At 39.4% G+C, this 13,542-nt stretch overlaps 1 protein-coding gene across 1 annotated transcript in view; it reads left to right on the forward strand.

Annotated features, from left to right (window-relative positions):
• The first annotated feature begins 3,082 nt into the window (after positions 1-3,082).
• MYT1L (myelin transcription factor 1 like) overlaps positions 3,083-13,542 on the forward strand; it is a 585,413-nt gene continuing 574,953 nt past the window's right edge. The window contains exon 1 of the mRNA XM_061622863.1: positions 3,083-3,400. The gene's annotated coding sequence lies outside the window, so the exon portion shown is untranslated. The remainder of the gene's footprint in view (positions 3,401-13,542) is intronic.

Below are 13,542 nucleotides of genomic sequence, written 5' to 3' on the forward strand. Positions count from 1 at the left end.
ACATGCCTATGAATAGTCTGTCTAGCATCACTTTTAACTCTTCACAATTACTTGTGTCTCTAGCTTCCACCTTGCTTACATTGAACTGCCACCCACGTTCATACTTTAAACCCTCAGTTGCTTGCCCTCTCTCTTTCTGTCACACGCATACACACTTTTTGAGAACTTCTGTTTAAATGAATTTATCAGCTCTAAAACTAAATAACCATAGGGATTGTCTTTTCTGAGATGTATCCATTTTTCATAGTGTAAAACTAACACTCCATCAGCATCCTGAACTAAGTCTAAAATAACATTATTTGAAACACCATGCTTTGCATAGCATCTGCGCATGATCAAGGGAGCTGTCTGATGTTTGACTTTATTATTTGAAGCTACATTGTTATCATGAGATAAGGTTACTGCGCATGTGCAGTAACTCTTCCATCCTGTTTTGAATATCCTCTCTATTCTCCAGGGAACGTGCCACTATGCTGAAAATTTCAAGCCATCATTAGACTCCATTGTGTTCAGGGTTTTCTCTGAATTCAAGGATGCTATGGCAGGCAATTAGGTATGCATATATGTCCTTCCTTTCCTTGTTCCTAGGCAAGTCTCTTAAAGATCCAGTCCTATACATACTTCTAAGAAAATGAGTTTAGTGTTAAGCTATTAAGTATGCAGTAATATACTTCAAGCAATTCTGGCTCCTAGTTGCACAATGTAGACGTCTTCTCCGAGGCCAGTTTTATTTGCTGTTCTCTCCAGCAACATCCTCTGCAAGTTTACACATAGAGTAAGCCCCATTGGGTGGAACTGCAATGGTACTTACTTGTACGTGTGCATAGGATTTCAGTATTGGACTTGTGAATAGATGTGCATATGCACACAGTTTTGGGTGGTGGTGTCCGTGTGTAGCGTGTTAGGAAAAAAGTAAGTGAAGGAGGAAACTAAGGGAAGGAAGAAGGACAGAGGTGTTTATAGGGACATCTACAATTTTATTTAATGGGGGCTGTTCACAGCTGGGCACTCCCCACAACGATCTACAGTTCCAGCCTGGCAGTGGTGAACCTGTCTGGTGCTTTCAGTTGTACTCCGGGTGTTGTCTCGTGTTCCTCCTGATCCAGCCCCTCTCCCGCCTCAGCCACTCAAAATAAATGAAATGTTACGTTTTCAAGTGTAGGGGCAGAATGAAACAAATTGCGTTAGCCTCCTCGTGTGTGCATGAAAGAGATGGCGTTTCAGTTGCGTTATAGTTGCTTAGTGTATGACTTGCACTCCCCCCTCCCAGCTTTCCCCAATGGAAAGCGGGGTCTGCTGCACAAGTACGTTTGGGAAAATGAAGTCCAAGCCCCCCCCCAAATATCAAACGAAAGTCTGCTTCGTGCAGCGATTTGCCGCACTTCTCATTTTTGGAACATGTCACAGTTCTGCTGCAGTCATTTGGGGGCCATACCCTGACTTTCAATTGAAGCCAGCGCATGGGAGCTCTGTCCCTCTCTTTATGTGTCCCTAGCACTTCACTCAGGCGTAAATGTATTTATAATTAAAACAGGACAGAGTATGCTCAACAACACTTTCCTTAGCTCCCTATAACTATCCTGTCATACTCTTACTATGGCTAAAGAACTGATTTCCCTACTTCTTGCACATAAAAGGGGTGTTTAATCCGCGTTTGTACCTGAACCCATGGAGATTACCAAAGTACCTCGGGTACTCTTCCGTATCCACTACCAAGGGGTAAAAAGGCTTCTACTATACACCCAGTGCAAATATGTGGTAAGATGCTCGCCTGTATGGGTTCTTGTGTATTACAGTGCCATCCTAACCATGACTACTCAGAAATAAATCCTATTGAATTCACTGGGGCGTACTTCCTATTGGGTTTCCGACTACAGGCTTAGTTTGGTGCTATTTATGAAAGGAGTGAAAAGTCTTGTCTTTGTGACTTCAGAGAAGCTATTAATGCAGATATAAACATTCTGGAGAAATGCGGAAGTGTGCAAGGTACCCTATCTGTATGAGCTTCATAATCCTGCTCCTGCTGATAGCTGCCCTGGGAAAAGAACACATAAGGGGGCTTGGCAAGGAAGAGGACATATTTGTGTTTTTATTTTATTTCAAGATGGTTATTTTCAGATTCTGAACATATTTTTTTAGAGTTGACCTCAAAAGCCATAAAAACTGGGGCCCATTAAATCCCGCTTCCCATTCTTGAAATCGCAGAGAAATTTGGACAAGACCCCCAAAGAAACCTTCTCTGCCGTCCACCAGGCACTTGCCCACATCACCATTCTAGGAGCAGGGTCAGCAATAGCCCTTTAGAGCCAGCCTTCATCCAGCATTATTAACAGCCCTGTTACCTTGGAAGTAGTGACAAAGCCAGAGCGTCTTTAACCAAGTGCAGGGTGCCTTCCCCCCATGGAATCCGAGGGGCACCTGCATCCCTGGGTTTAGATTCTAGATCAGAGGGAGTGTGAAGCGAGAAACCGGAGACTCCTAATTTTAGTAAACATAGGAAACTTTCGACATTAAATCGATAGGACTTAGCAAAACAGGTGAGGCGAGTGATTTATATATATTATATCACACATTATCTATTCCAAAGCGCGTTAACACCCTTTCTCTCTCTCTCCCTCTCGCGCTGATCCTAAACAATTTACTTGAAAGCAAGTCCCATTAGTTTCGATGACGCTGATTACTTCCGAATAAAGCTGCAATTCTGTGCGCGCTCATTTGGGAGCAAGCGCCGACTAAATTCGACGCCTTTTACTCTCGAGTTAGCATACTTAAGACTGGGCTCCATAGCCTTTGGATCACGACCGCTGGTTCACACCAGGTTACGCGCCAGTCCTTTTCCTAAGGGTTGCCTCTCTAGTCAGACTGCTTTAGACTCTGGCGTAATAAAGGGAGCCCTGGGAGGATCCGTAGATGTAAGCAGAGATGGGGGAGGCGAAGGGAAATACAGGTGTGGGGGAGAAGGGGGGGGCTACTAAAATCCTTTTTGCTTCCTGGGGAAACACCTCGGCGTCCTGCCTTTAACCGAATCTAGTCCAGAGAGAATTTTTTTGTTATAGCATTCTTTTTCGGTAACACACACACACACACACGTCAGGATTTGTCAGCAAAGTTTGCCCTCAGCGTGGCTGTCTTGTCTGTAAAACTGCCGGGAGAGCCCAGGAGGGAAGCGAAGGGCGGGCTACGCTCCAGCAAGGCTTTCCCTTCCCCTCAGACTGCAGTGCTAGCTGGGAAGGGAATTGCCAGCACCCCTCGGTCGCGGCGGCCGTTGCGTCTGCTCTGGCCTTTTCCCGGCACGTCAGGCAGCTGGGAGAGGCGGATTACTTTGGCGGGCTGGAAGGAGGTGTGCCGTGTGACTTCCAACTCTGGGGTCAGCCCAGCAGCCTCTGCCACGGCAAGAGCGGTCAGTATTGTTGTTTCCCTTTGCAAAGGCTGCAGTTCGGCGGCGTTGGGGGAGGGCGCGCGCGCGCAGCTAGCGGATGGCGAAGGAGAGATGGGGTGGAGGAGAGAGGGAGGGAGGTAGGGGGGGGTGAATGAGGGAGAGGGAGAGATTTGGGGCGTGTTGAGAGGGGGAGTTTATGTGTGTCTGTATTGTGTTGTGTGAGAATTCTCTATGGTGTACATGTGTGTGTGGTTCCGAGAGATGGAGGGGAGCTTTATATGAGCATTGTGTGTGACAGAACTCTCGCAGTGTGAGATAACTGGTGTGCGTGCGCGCGTTGTGAGAGAATTGCGTGCTTGTGCGCGTGAAAGACTGGACTGTGGGTTAGGATGGAGGTTGTGGGAGGAAATGGTTACATGTGAGTGAGTAAGGGGGTGTTTATTGTGCGAGATAGAACTCGTGAGGGGACTATAGTGTACTGTGTGAGAGTGAGAGAAACGGGGAATGCTCGAGAGACAGAGAACTGTGGTATAATACTGTGTAAACGTGGAATGCAGATGGGTGGGAAGAGTTTTTTTTACAAATCTCTTCATAGGAAAATATTTTTATCTTGTAACTCGCACCAGTTATACAGAGTTACTTCTCAAATGTTCATATATGCCTGATACACTGAAAGAAAAAGGACCTTGCAGATGAAGTTCAGAGGTGGAGGTGGGAAAGGCTTGTCATCCATGTGAGGTGTTTCTTGTTTCTTTCCATAGCTTTCCTCTAGTTACTGGATGCCTCTGTGTAAAGGTTCCTACAGTTGTACTTAGCTTACTGTTTTCAACCACAAGAGGTATAGCTTAAATGAGAATTTAGAAAAGTTGTCCTAAAATACCTCTAAAAAAAATTCTTCCCCAGGCAGGGGATTGGCTAATATATCTTGACCTTTTGAATATAGGGTTACAGTCACAAAACACCTTACATGGTGTGTGTGTGCTTGTGTGGGTGTAATGTTTAAAAAAACAACAACAAAAAAGTAGTCTGTCTTATGGTTGCGTATTATGAAGCTAGGCTTCTGAAGTATGTGTTGTGTGTCTGAATTGAATTATTTTAGATTTGTGTCTGAGTGAAGACTAAAACAGTTCTTCAGGGAAAGTGCATCAGAAACAAAATATATTTAGTAGAACATTCTGGAGAAAGCTTCCAGCCAACCCTAGCCTTTTTTCATAGGAAGCATCACATGTATTTTTTTAAAAAAAGTTTTGTTACCAAACTTTATACCAGAGATGGAAGGTGGTTTTTGTTGAATGTGTCTGGCTATGCAGTTGTGACGTATTTCCATCTATCTATACTAAAGGTTTGCTTTACTCTCCCACCCATCCCCCTTTCAAAGATATATATGGCTAGCTGTTAACCAAAATGAGGTTACAGATACACTTGGAGTTAACCTCATATATGTTGCATGATTATATAAGGATTAAACTGAGTTTTAATTCTTTTCAAAGAAACATGTCAAAATGATAGTGAGCTTGCTGAATTTCCAGGCATTTCTGTAATGAGCATACTTTTACCATAGCAGCAGTCATAGAAGAGGCACATTTTAAAAACATGTATCACTTACAAGGTTGCTGTTAATAGCTTGAGTAGTATTTACCATTCCCATCTATTACATTAAATACAGCATTGCACATGATACACCTCCAGAGATTTAGGGGCCTGTGGGTAACAATGTAGGCTGCATACAGTATACATCCTCAGCTTTGCCTGACTATTGCGAGCCTAATAAACAGGAGACTTAGAAACTATTGTTATAATCCAAAAGTGGGAGCAAAGGAGGGTGGGAGTCGCTGTCTAGTTCAGAGATGAAGTTAATGCAGCCAAAGAAGGATATGTTTTGTATTCCATAAAGGAATCCAGAATGAGACAGGGGAAGTCAGCAGTATGCTACTGATGTTATTTTGCTGCAGTAATGTGGTCTCTAAGGGAACCTGTGCTTGATGCATATACTACACAGCTAGGCTTTTCTGTAGCCTGCCGCCTGCCTCACCGCTGCTAGTGCTTTTAAATGGAGGCTACTGCTGATCCAGCAAGCAGAGTGCTGCACGCATGCACATCTTTCTCCAGTCTTTAGTGGTGTCAACTTATTAATTTCTTGCCTTCATCTTTGGGTCCATTGTGTTTCTGTCCAAAAGCATTATGACTTTTGTCTGTGTGGCAAAATAATTAGCATACAAATGAGGAGCAATTCTTATCTCTTGTACCTCGGAAATGCACAGAGAGATGTGCATTGGAAAAAGTTGGCTGGATGAATGGCAAACAAATAGTGGACATTTGGAAGCATTACAAGAGTTTGTGTTAGCATGAAGCAGGTTTGTCAGATTTCTGGGTGAATATCTTAAGATGGAAAGCAGTGTGGATGGTGTCTGAAATGATTGCTTGACAATCTGGCCTACTTGAAAGTGCAGAGTTGGACTGCATGCATAGATAATTCATTTGGACTACTTTGTTCTGCAATTCCTCAGCTTTGCACCTGATAGTCCATTCAGGTAAGCACCTCTCCTTTTTTTTACTTCATTATGTTGGCTTTCTATTCAGAAAGTGCAAGAAACTTACTTTTTTTTGAAAAGGAACAAAATAATAGGCTATTTTTTAAAAAATTGCATATATTTGGGGAGAGAAAAAACCATGAAGTGCTGAGAGAACCTCATTCCATTCTTAGGTCAAAAAAGGAGTTTTTGTTTTCTGAAACGTACAGCAGCCATTATCCAGTGTTTGCATCAAAAGGGGAAACGTCATAGTCTTAATAAATGTTGTTTCAGCTAACATTTCAGAAGGAATTATGTGTGTGTTACTTGCATATGAGAAAGTATATATTTTCATGACTGAAATATCATGCCTTGCCTTACTTGCTGAGACAGGGATGGCAAAGGGTGAAGGGAAGTATAATTTCTGTGCTGCTTAAGGATGTTCTATATAGAAAAACTGAACAGAATAAGCCTATTTAAATGTAGACACTAAAATCTGTTATTGCAGTTACTCCAAAGTCTTCCACAGGAAGCTGTGGAAAAAATATAATTTATTATTCTAGTAAGCTAATAATTGACTTAAATGTTTACTGTATAATTGTGTTGGAGTATTTCTAATGGATGGTTGAAAATGCCTTCCTTTTTATAATATAGGAATTGTTTTATTCTGTTATAATGAATCTTAATCTCCTTAAAAACTGAATTTTTCATTTTAACTGGCCTTTTTTTTTTTAAAAAAAAGCCCGAAACAGCCTATCCTGGTTGAAAGGTTGGAATTAAGTAGAAATTATCCCATAATTGTATTTAATTAGTTCTCTAGCCACTAGAAATTGAGTGGTGGGGTTTTTTTTTTTGCTTTAATTATGAAGAGCAGCCCTCACTCTTTTTCTTTGTAGAAAATATATGTATATCAAGGAGGTGCAATTCTTATAATTTTTAGGTTATGAATTTGTGTAACAGGCTACCTTTAATTAAATACCAAATATAAGAACTAAGTATAGTAAAAACAGCATAATAATTGCCAGACAAAGAATTGCTGGAGCACACTGTTAACTCCTAATGTGAGACAGCATACAACTACTTTTGCTCATTGTTCAAGTTTTGAATGCTGATCTTAAACTTGGTTGTTATGGTCTAGTTAAGTTGCCTTACACATATGTAGTATCATATATTTACAAATTATAGTAAGTTTATAATGCAAAAAAAATCAGGATGAATGGGAGAATCAGAAGTGTGTGAAAATAAAAATATATAGCTTTTTAAATGACAAAGGTCCTATTTGTGGCCACTGAGAAAAAAGTGACAGGCTTAAACAAAGAAAAACCCCTGAATGGTTGGAAATGAAAAGACAGATTTTAATACATAGCTGAAAGCAGTACTTTGACTTTTCTCTTAGTTGATACTTTAGGTTCTCTGATGATATATTAATAAGTGATAAGTACCAAGCCTAAAAACATGGTATGCAGAATAGTTTGCTCATTGCCAGCAACAGTGCTTTCCTTTGTGTACTCCATCCATGAGTAGATTATTCACTGAAGGTATTAACTTATAGTATCAATTTATGGTGAGCTATCTTGTCTCTTTTGTAAGATTTTACTATTCCATTAATATCATTAATGTTGCTATTTTTTCTCCTTTAAGGTACTCTTAATTTCTTTTTCCTACTGATAATTTCATATTAATGAAAAATTGTGTCAATATAAAATTAATTATATATTTTTTACATATGTGTGTGTATGTGTGCATGATGTATAGAACATACATCACATACACACAAGCCTTAAACATTCTCATAGAAACTTTCAAGTTGAATTCAGAAAGTGTTCTTTTGAATATTATGAAGTAGTGGTGCCTTGCAGTCATAACCATTATTATACTTCATAAATTTTAAAAAGAATGTAAATATGCAAGCAGTAATTATTCTTAAAACTGTTTGACACAAAGATGGTTCAAAATATAGCTGTTATTTCAAATGACATACTTCAGAATCACATTTAATAAGTGATCTCATTTCCTAGGATAGCACATATATCAAGTAGAATAACTATTATTGCTGCCACATAGTTCTTGCCATTATAGTACAACAAAACTTAATGTTTTAATATTACTTGTTTGTTCCTCCTTAGGGAAGGTACTGAGAAGGCCTTGGATATTAAAACACTTATAAACCAAAGAGCACCCAGTTTTGTAAATTGCTTATTGGGGCAGGCAACCTACATGCTGTGAATTCCCTCTAAGGTTTGTCAACAAGTCACAACATTCCTCTCATTTATAATATATTGATTAAGGCTGCAATCTAATACATGTCTACCCATATATAAGCTCCATTGGGCTCAATGGGACTTACTCCCAGGTAAATGTGTGTTGGATTGCAGTCTAAATGCGATTCCTTCCCATTAAAGTACATTATTCTTTTATTAGTACCAATATGATTTATCTGAGAAATAAAGACTTACAGAATGAATAAAGGAGAACAGACAACTGTTTCGAATCACAAAATAGTTCAGTGGACCATTAAAGTAAAATGCTTATTTTTAATTTCCTCAGATATCGTGTGGATACCAGAGTTTAATATATTTGCTTGGGAAAGGCTACAAATATACATTTGCCACATAACTATGCTAGCCAGCTTGGCTGTTAAATAATCAAGGCTGCAGGGCACCCCACAGAGAGCCATCAAGTCTAGTATGGAACAGTCTGGTAAATTGTGAACATACAGAAATCAATGTTGCATCTGCCAGTAGGCCCTTTGGTTGCCTGAAACTCCCACGTGTCTAATGAGTCTGGGCAATTGGTTTCAGACACCAGTTTCCTTCAGGATAAATTTAATACATCTTGAGGGTCAGGCATAAGCAAATTGATTATAGCCCTGGACCAGGCAAACTCATAAATATCTGTAAGATTGCAAATTTTAAAGCCTTTCAGCATCAGGGGCTGCTATTTTCAAAACCCATCACCTCATACCAGCATGACAAGTCTCATGCCAGCATGGTGCTCTTGAATTGGGAAGCTGATTAGAAAAGGGGCATGGTATACACTAGTGTTGTATATTTATCTGGCAATGATCCAGCTGTTTGGGAATTGTGGGTTGTGGATTGTGTTGCTCATTACTAGTTGCTATTGGCATGAGAGAGCCATGGAAAGTAGGCAAAAGTAGGCTGTTTTTAATTTACTTACATGATACATTTTGAGCAGACAGCTATTTTGTTCCTGAACTGCAGTACAGTTAAATTAAAGGTTCTTTGCCTTTAGTGTCCATATATGTTTATAAACAGTAAAGCTTTATTTATTTATTATTTGATTTATATCCCGCCCTTCCTCCCAGCAGGAGCCCAGGGCGGCTTCTGTTGTTTTGTTTGGCTTCAGCAACAAATCTGCTTCAATGTTGTTAGTTGTTCTAGGGTTGGATTATTTAGTCTACTATATTAGATTTGTCAACATCACAAGCATCCTAGAATTTATTGCTGTTTTGGTTGTAGAAATACAGAAAGCAAAATGCAGAATCATGCTGATGATGGCTTAGCTTAAATGTTTAGATAAATGGAAATAGACTGCCTTCAAGTTGATCCTGATTTATGGCGACCCTGTGAATAGGGTTTTCATGGTAAGTGGTATTCAGAGGTGGTTTACCATTGCCTTCCTCTGAGGCTGAGAGGCAGTGACTGGCCCAAGGTCACCCGGTGAGCTTCATGGATGTATGGGGATTCGAACCCTGGTCTCCCAGGTAGTGGTACTCTAACCACTTTAGGTACTGGGCCCAATGTTTGGTGCCATCCTACTTTTGACACGGGTATTGTGAGGATATTTGCTTGAAAGATGGCTAGCATATACAGAGTTAGTGTCAACATTGGTATTCCAAGCAAAAGTTTTACTTCTATCATCTCTAGTTAGGATTGAAGAATATTATCAAGGGGATAAAATTTTATGCCTAATTTTAGTGTTCTATTGCCTAATCTGCTGTGAATAAGTACCATGTTACAGTGTTTAACTCTGTCCATCTCTGTCACTTCCTGAACATTTGTTCTCTTCCTATAAAATAAACCCAATGTAGTGAGCTAGATACCTAAGATTTGTTGTTTGAAAAAATTATGGAGGAAAATCTTCTCTTGCCTTTGAGTTCTGGCTCAAATTTAACACCGGATGGAATGTTGTTTCTGCTGCTAGGTTGTATGTAGTGATTCCGCTATGCTTGATGGATCACACAATTGAAAACTCTGATACAAGGTGCTTTGGAGGGACTAACAAGATTTGAAATGAAAAATATAGTTTAAACAGTATTTCTCTTCAGTCTATCTTGAAGAAGGAATCATGAGGTATCAGTACTTCCAAAGTGTATTGAAGCAATAGGCCATGGCACTATGAACTGAGTTCTGACATGCTTTTCCAACAGCACAGCTAGGGAAAACATCTTCATTTAAAATGTACACTGAACAGACAGGGAAGCCTGGCTTATCCTGACTCATATGCTTTTTTGTCTCTGATTTTAAAAAAAGAAGTGGTGCTATGCAGATAAATAAGTGTATCAGTAAAATATGTCTCTCCCATACTGTACTAGTTGGGTGTATGTGTGTGGGTGAGAGAAAACTTATTGTGTGTTCCTATGTCAGTAGTAGTGGATTCACACAACCGTTTTTGAGACTGTAGCTGATAAAGCCAACATAGCATGGTTTTTCCTCTATCATGATGATTAGTTTTATTGTAAACATCTGATAAATATCATACATGTGGTGCGATTGTTGCTCATCATTTCCTTTCTTACCTCACATTTTGAAAGTTTACTAGGAGGTAGTGAATTATCATCTTGGAACAGTTCTCACACCCTAAAAACCACTTACATTAAATGTATAGCAGAAAGAATCACACCAAAAGATAGTGGGAACCTACTTTGCTTAAAGTTAAGTCCAATTTAATATGCTTGAGAGGTCCAAGAAGAACAACAAAAACACCTTGGCCCCAATCCAGAGAAAGTTTTTTATCTACAAACTAGGCCATTGTTTTGCTATATATTTTAGTGGGCATCAGAACAGTCTTTGTAAAAGTATGTTGTTAGTAAAACATGTTTACCGACAGGTTGTATACTTTCTGAATACTATAACATTTATACTTCACATGAGCCTCTCAAATTGACTTCATAATTATCTGTACCTTTGATGCATTTGATAGAGTGGTACGACAATGGAACCAATTACCTAGGGAGGTGGTGGGCTCTCCAGCACTGGAGGCCTTCAAGAGGCACCTGGCACCTGTGGGGTATGCTTTAATTTGGATTCCTGCATTGAGCAAGGGGTTGGACTCAGTGGTCTTACAGGCCCCTCACAACTCTACAGTTCTATGTTCCATTTGATAATGACTAGCTATTCAACTTTATTTTCATTTTTGAATATTCTGAAAACCCTCTATGTTTTTGATGAGTTTAAAAACAATATTTCCCTATGGGATATTCACATATATACTGCAGGCCAAGAAATGTTCTCATTTTTTTCCTCCAAGGACAAGTTATTGTACCTGTTTACAAATTAGAGAGAGCCACTAATGATCTGAACATTAATAGGTGAAAGGTTTTACTGGTTATCAATAATATTAACCTTTTAATGCCAGCATATTAAGTTTTGCTTGAAAACAAGAATTGACTATAGCGATTTAAAAAATATTATTGGCAGTGCTCTGGACTTAAATTCCAGATCACTAATAGAGAAGATAACTTTTTCTTGCTAGCAGACTTGTCAACAGTCTGTCTGTCATAACCATCTACTGCGTTTGAATCATGGACAGAATGTTCACTGATAACATTAAAAATTAGGTATGCAAATTGAGAGTATGAGACTGCAGGGCTACACTTATAAATGAGCTGTCTTTGGGTATGCTGTCTTATTTATTCAAATTTCTATCCAGTCTGTTCCCAAATGTTCAGGGTAGATGATGGCAAATTAGCAACATAAACCAATTTTAGTAGTATGAGTTTGTTTTACACATCACAGTCTTACATTCTAATCTATGTGCTGACACAACCCTGCATGCTAAAAGCTGCTTAGATATTATAAACTGCTTACAGCTATTCTAAAAGATGCTCAAGAGTTTGGCAAACTTCTAGGTGAAGGGAATTCCACAGCCTGGAGAATACTTGTTCATGTGTCCTTTCTGCTTATATTTGGCAAATGGATGGTATTGTTAAGATCTTTCAACCGGTCTGAAAATAGAATGGACTTTAGGCAAGGATATAATATTTTTAAATATGTTGAGCCTAAGTGGTTCTGTATATGCAACATCCACGGTCCAACTCTCACATTACGTTTAGCACACAACATCTAGTTGGGTCATGCCTGCATCTCAAGTGTGGAACTGACTCACTGCAGTGCTGAGACAACATAAGAAGAGCCTGCTGAGTCAGGTCAGTGGCCTATCTAGTCAGCATTCTGTTCTCACAGTGACCAGCCTGATGCTGATGGGAAGCCCACAAGCAGGACCTGTGTAACAGCACTCTCCCCTCCTGCTGTTTCTAGTAACTGGCATTAAGAAGTTGCCATCCTGGATTCCTGCTGGGAGGAAGGGTGGGATATAAATCTAATAAATAAATAAATAAATAAATAAATAATAATAATAATAATAAATGAGAAGCATGCTGCCTCTGACAGTAGAGGTAGAAGACAGTCATCAGGATTAGTAGCCATTGATAGCCTTATCCTCCATGAATTTGTCTAATCTTTTAAAGCCATCCAAATTGGTGTCCTTCAGTCGCTGCCTCTTGTGGGAGAGAATTCCATAGCTACGTGCTGTGAAGAACAGCTTCCTTTTGTCTGTTCTGAATCTTCTGCTATTCAGCTTCATTGGATGTTCCTGAGTTCTAGTGGTATGAGAGAGGGAGAAAAACTTTTCTCTGTCCACGTTCTCCACACCATACATAATTTTATACACTTCTATTATGATACCTCTTACTCACCTTTTGTCTAAGGCAGGGGTTCCCAAAATATGGTCAATGGACCACTAGTGGTCTGTGAGCTTCATTCAGGTGGTCTGTGGAATGTCCACATTAATAATAATAATGGATTTTAACTGCATTTTATTTCTTCTTTTATTTATTATATTGTACTTTATTGTATTACAGGTAAAATTCTATGGAATACAAATTGTAATACAATAAAATACAACCTAAGAAGTAACAGAAGCAATAAAATGCAGTTAAAAATCATACAGCACCTAGTACAGCACATTACAATTGGTATAACAGGCAGAAAAATCATTAATCTGCTAAAACCTCTTGCAATTTCCAAGTGGTCTGTGGGGGGGGAGTTTGGGGACTGCTGCTGCTGCAAGGAATCAAGTGAAAAGCATTGTAACTGAAATGTGTGGTGATATGAACATTTTATCTGCGCTGCCTCATCTCTGATAGGTTATTGGTACATCCATGCCACTTTGTGATGCTGTAGTTATTAGGCATTGAATATCTATTTATGAACGAGTTCATACTCTTAGGCCTTTTGCATGCATATACAATTGCAGTTCCTCCTATTCTTTTAACACACATTTTTCAACATTGAGAATATTGTAGTTGGACCTGCCCAAATGCATATATGAAATAAAAGGGAAATAATATTATTGCTATCACTTAACTGTGGCTTATTGGGTCTGTGCAAATGTGCTGACTCCCAGAAAGAA

This window comes from Rhineura floridana, chromosome 4, assembly GCF_030035675.1.
Source record: "Rhineura floridana isolate rRhiFlo1 chromosome 4, rRhiFlo1.hap2, whole genome shotgun sequence".
Classification (NCBI taxonomy): Eukaryota; Metazoa; Chordata; class Lepidosauria; order Squamata; family Rhineuridae; genus Rhineura; species Rhineura floridana.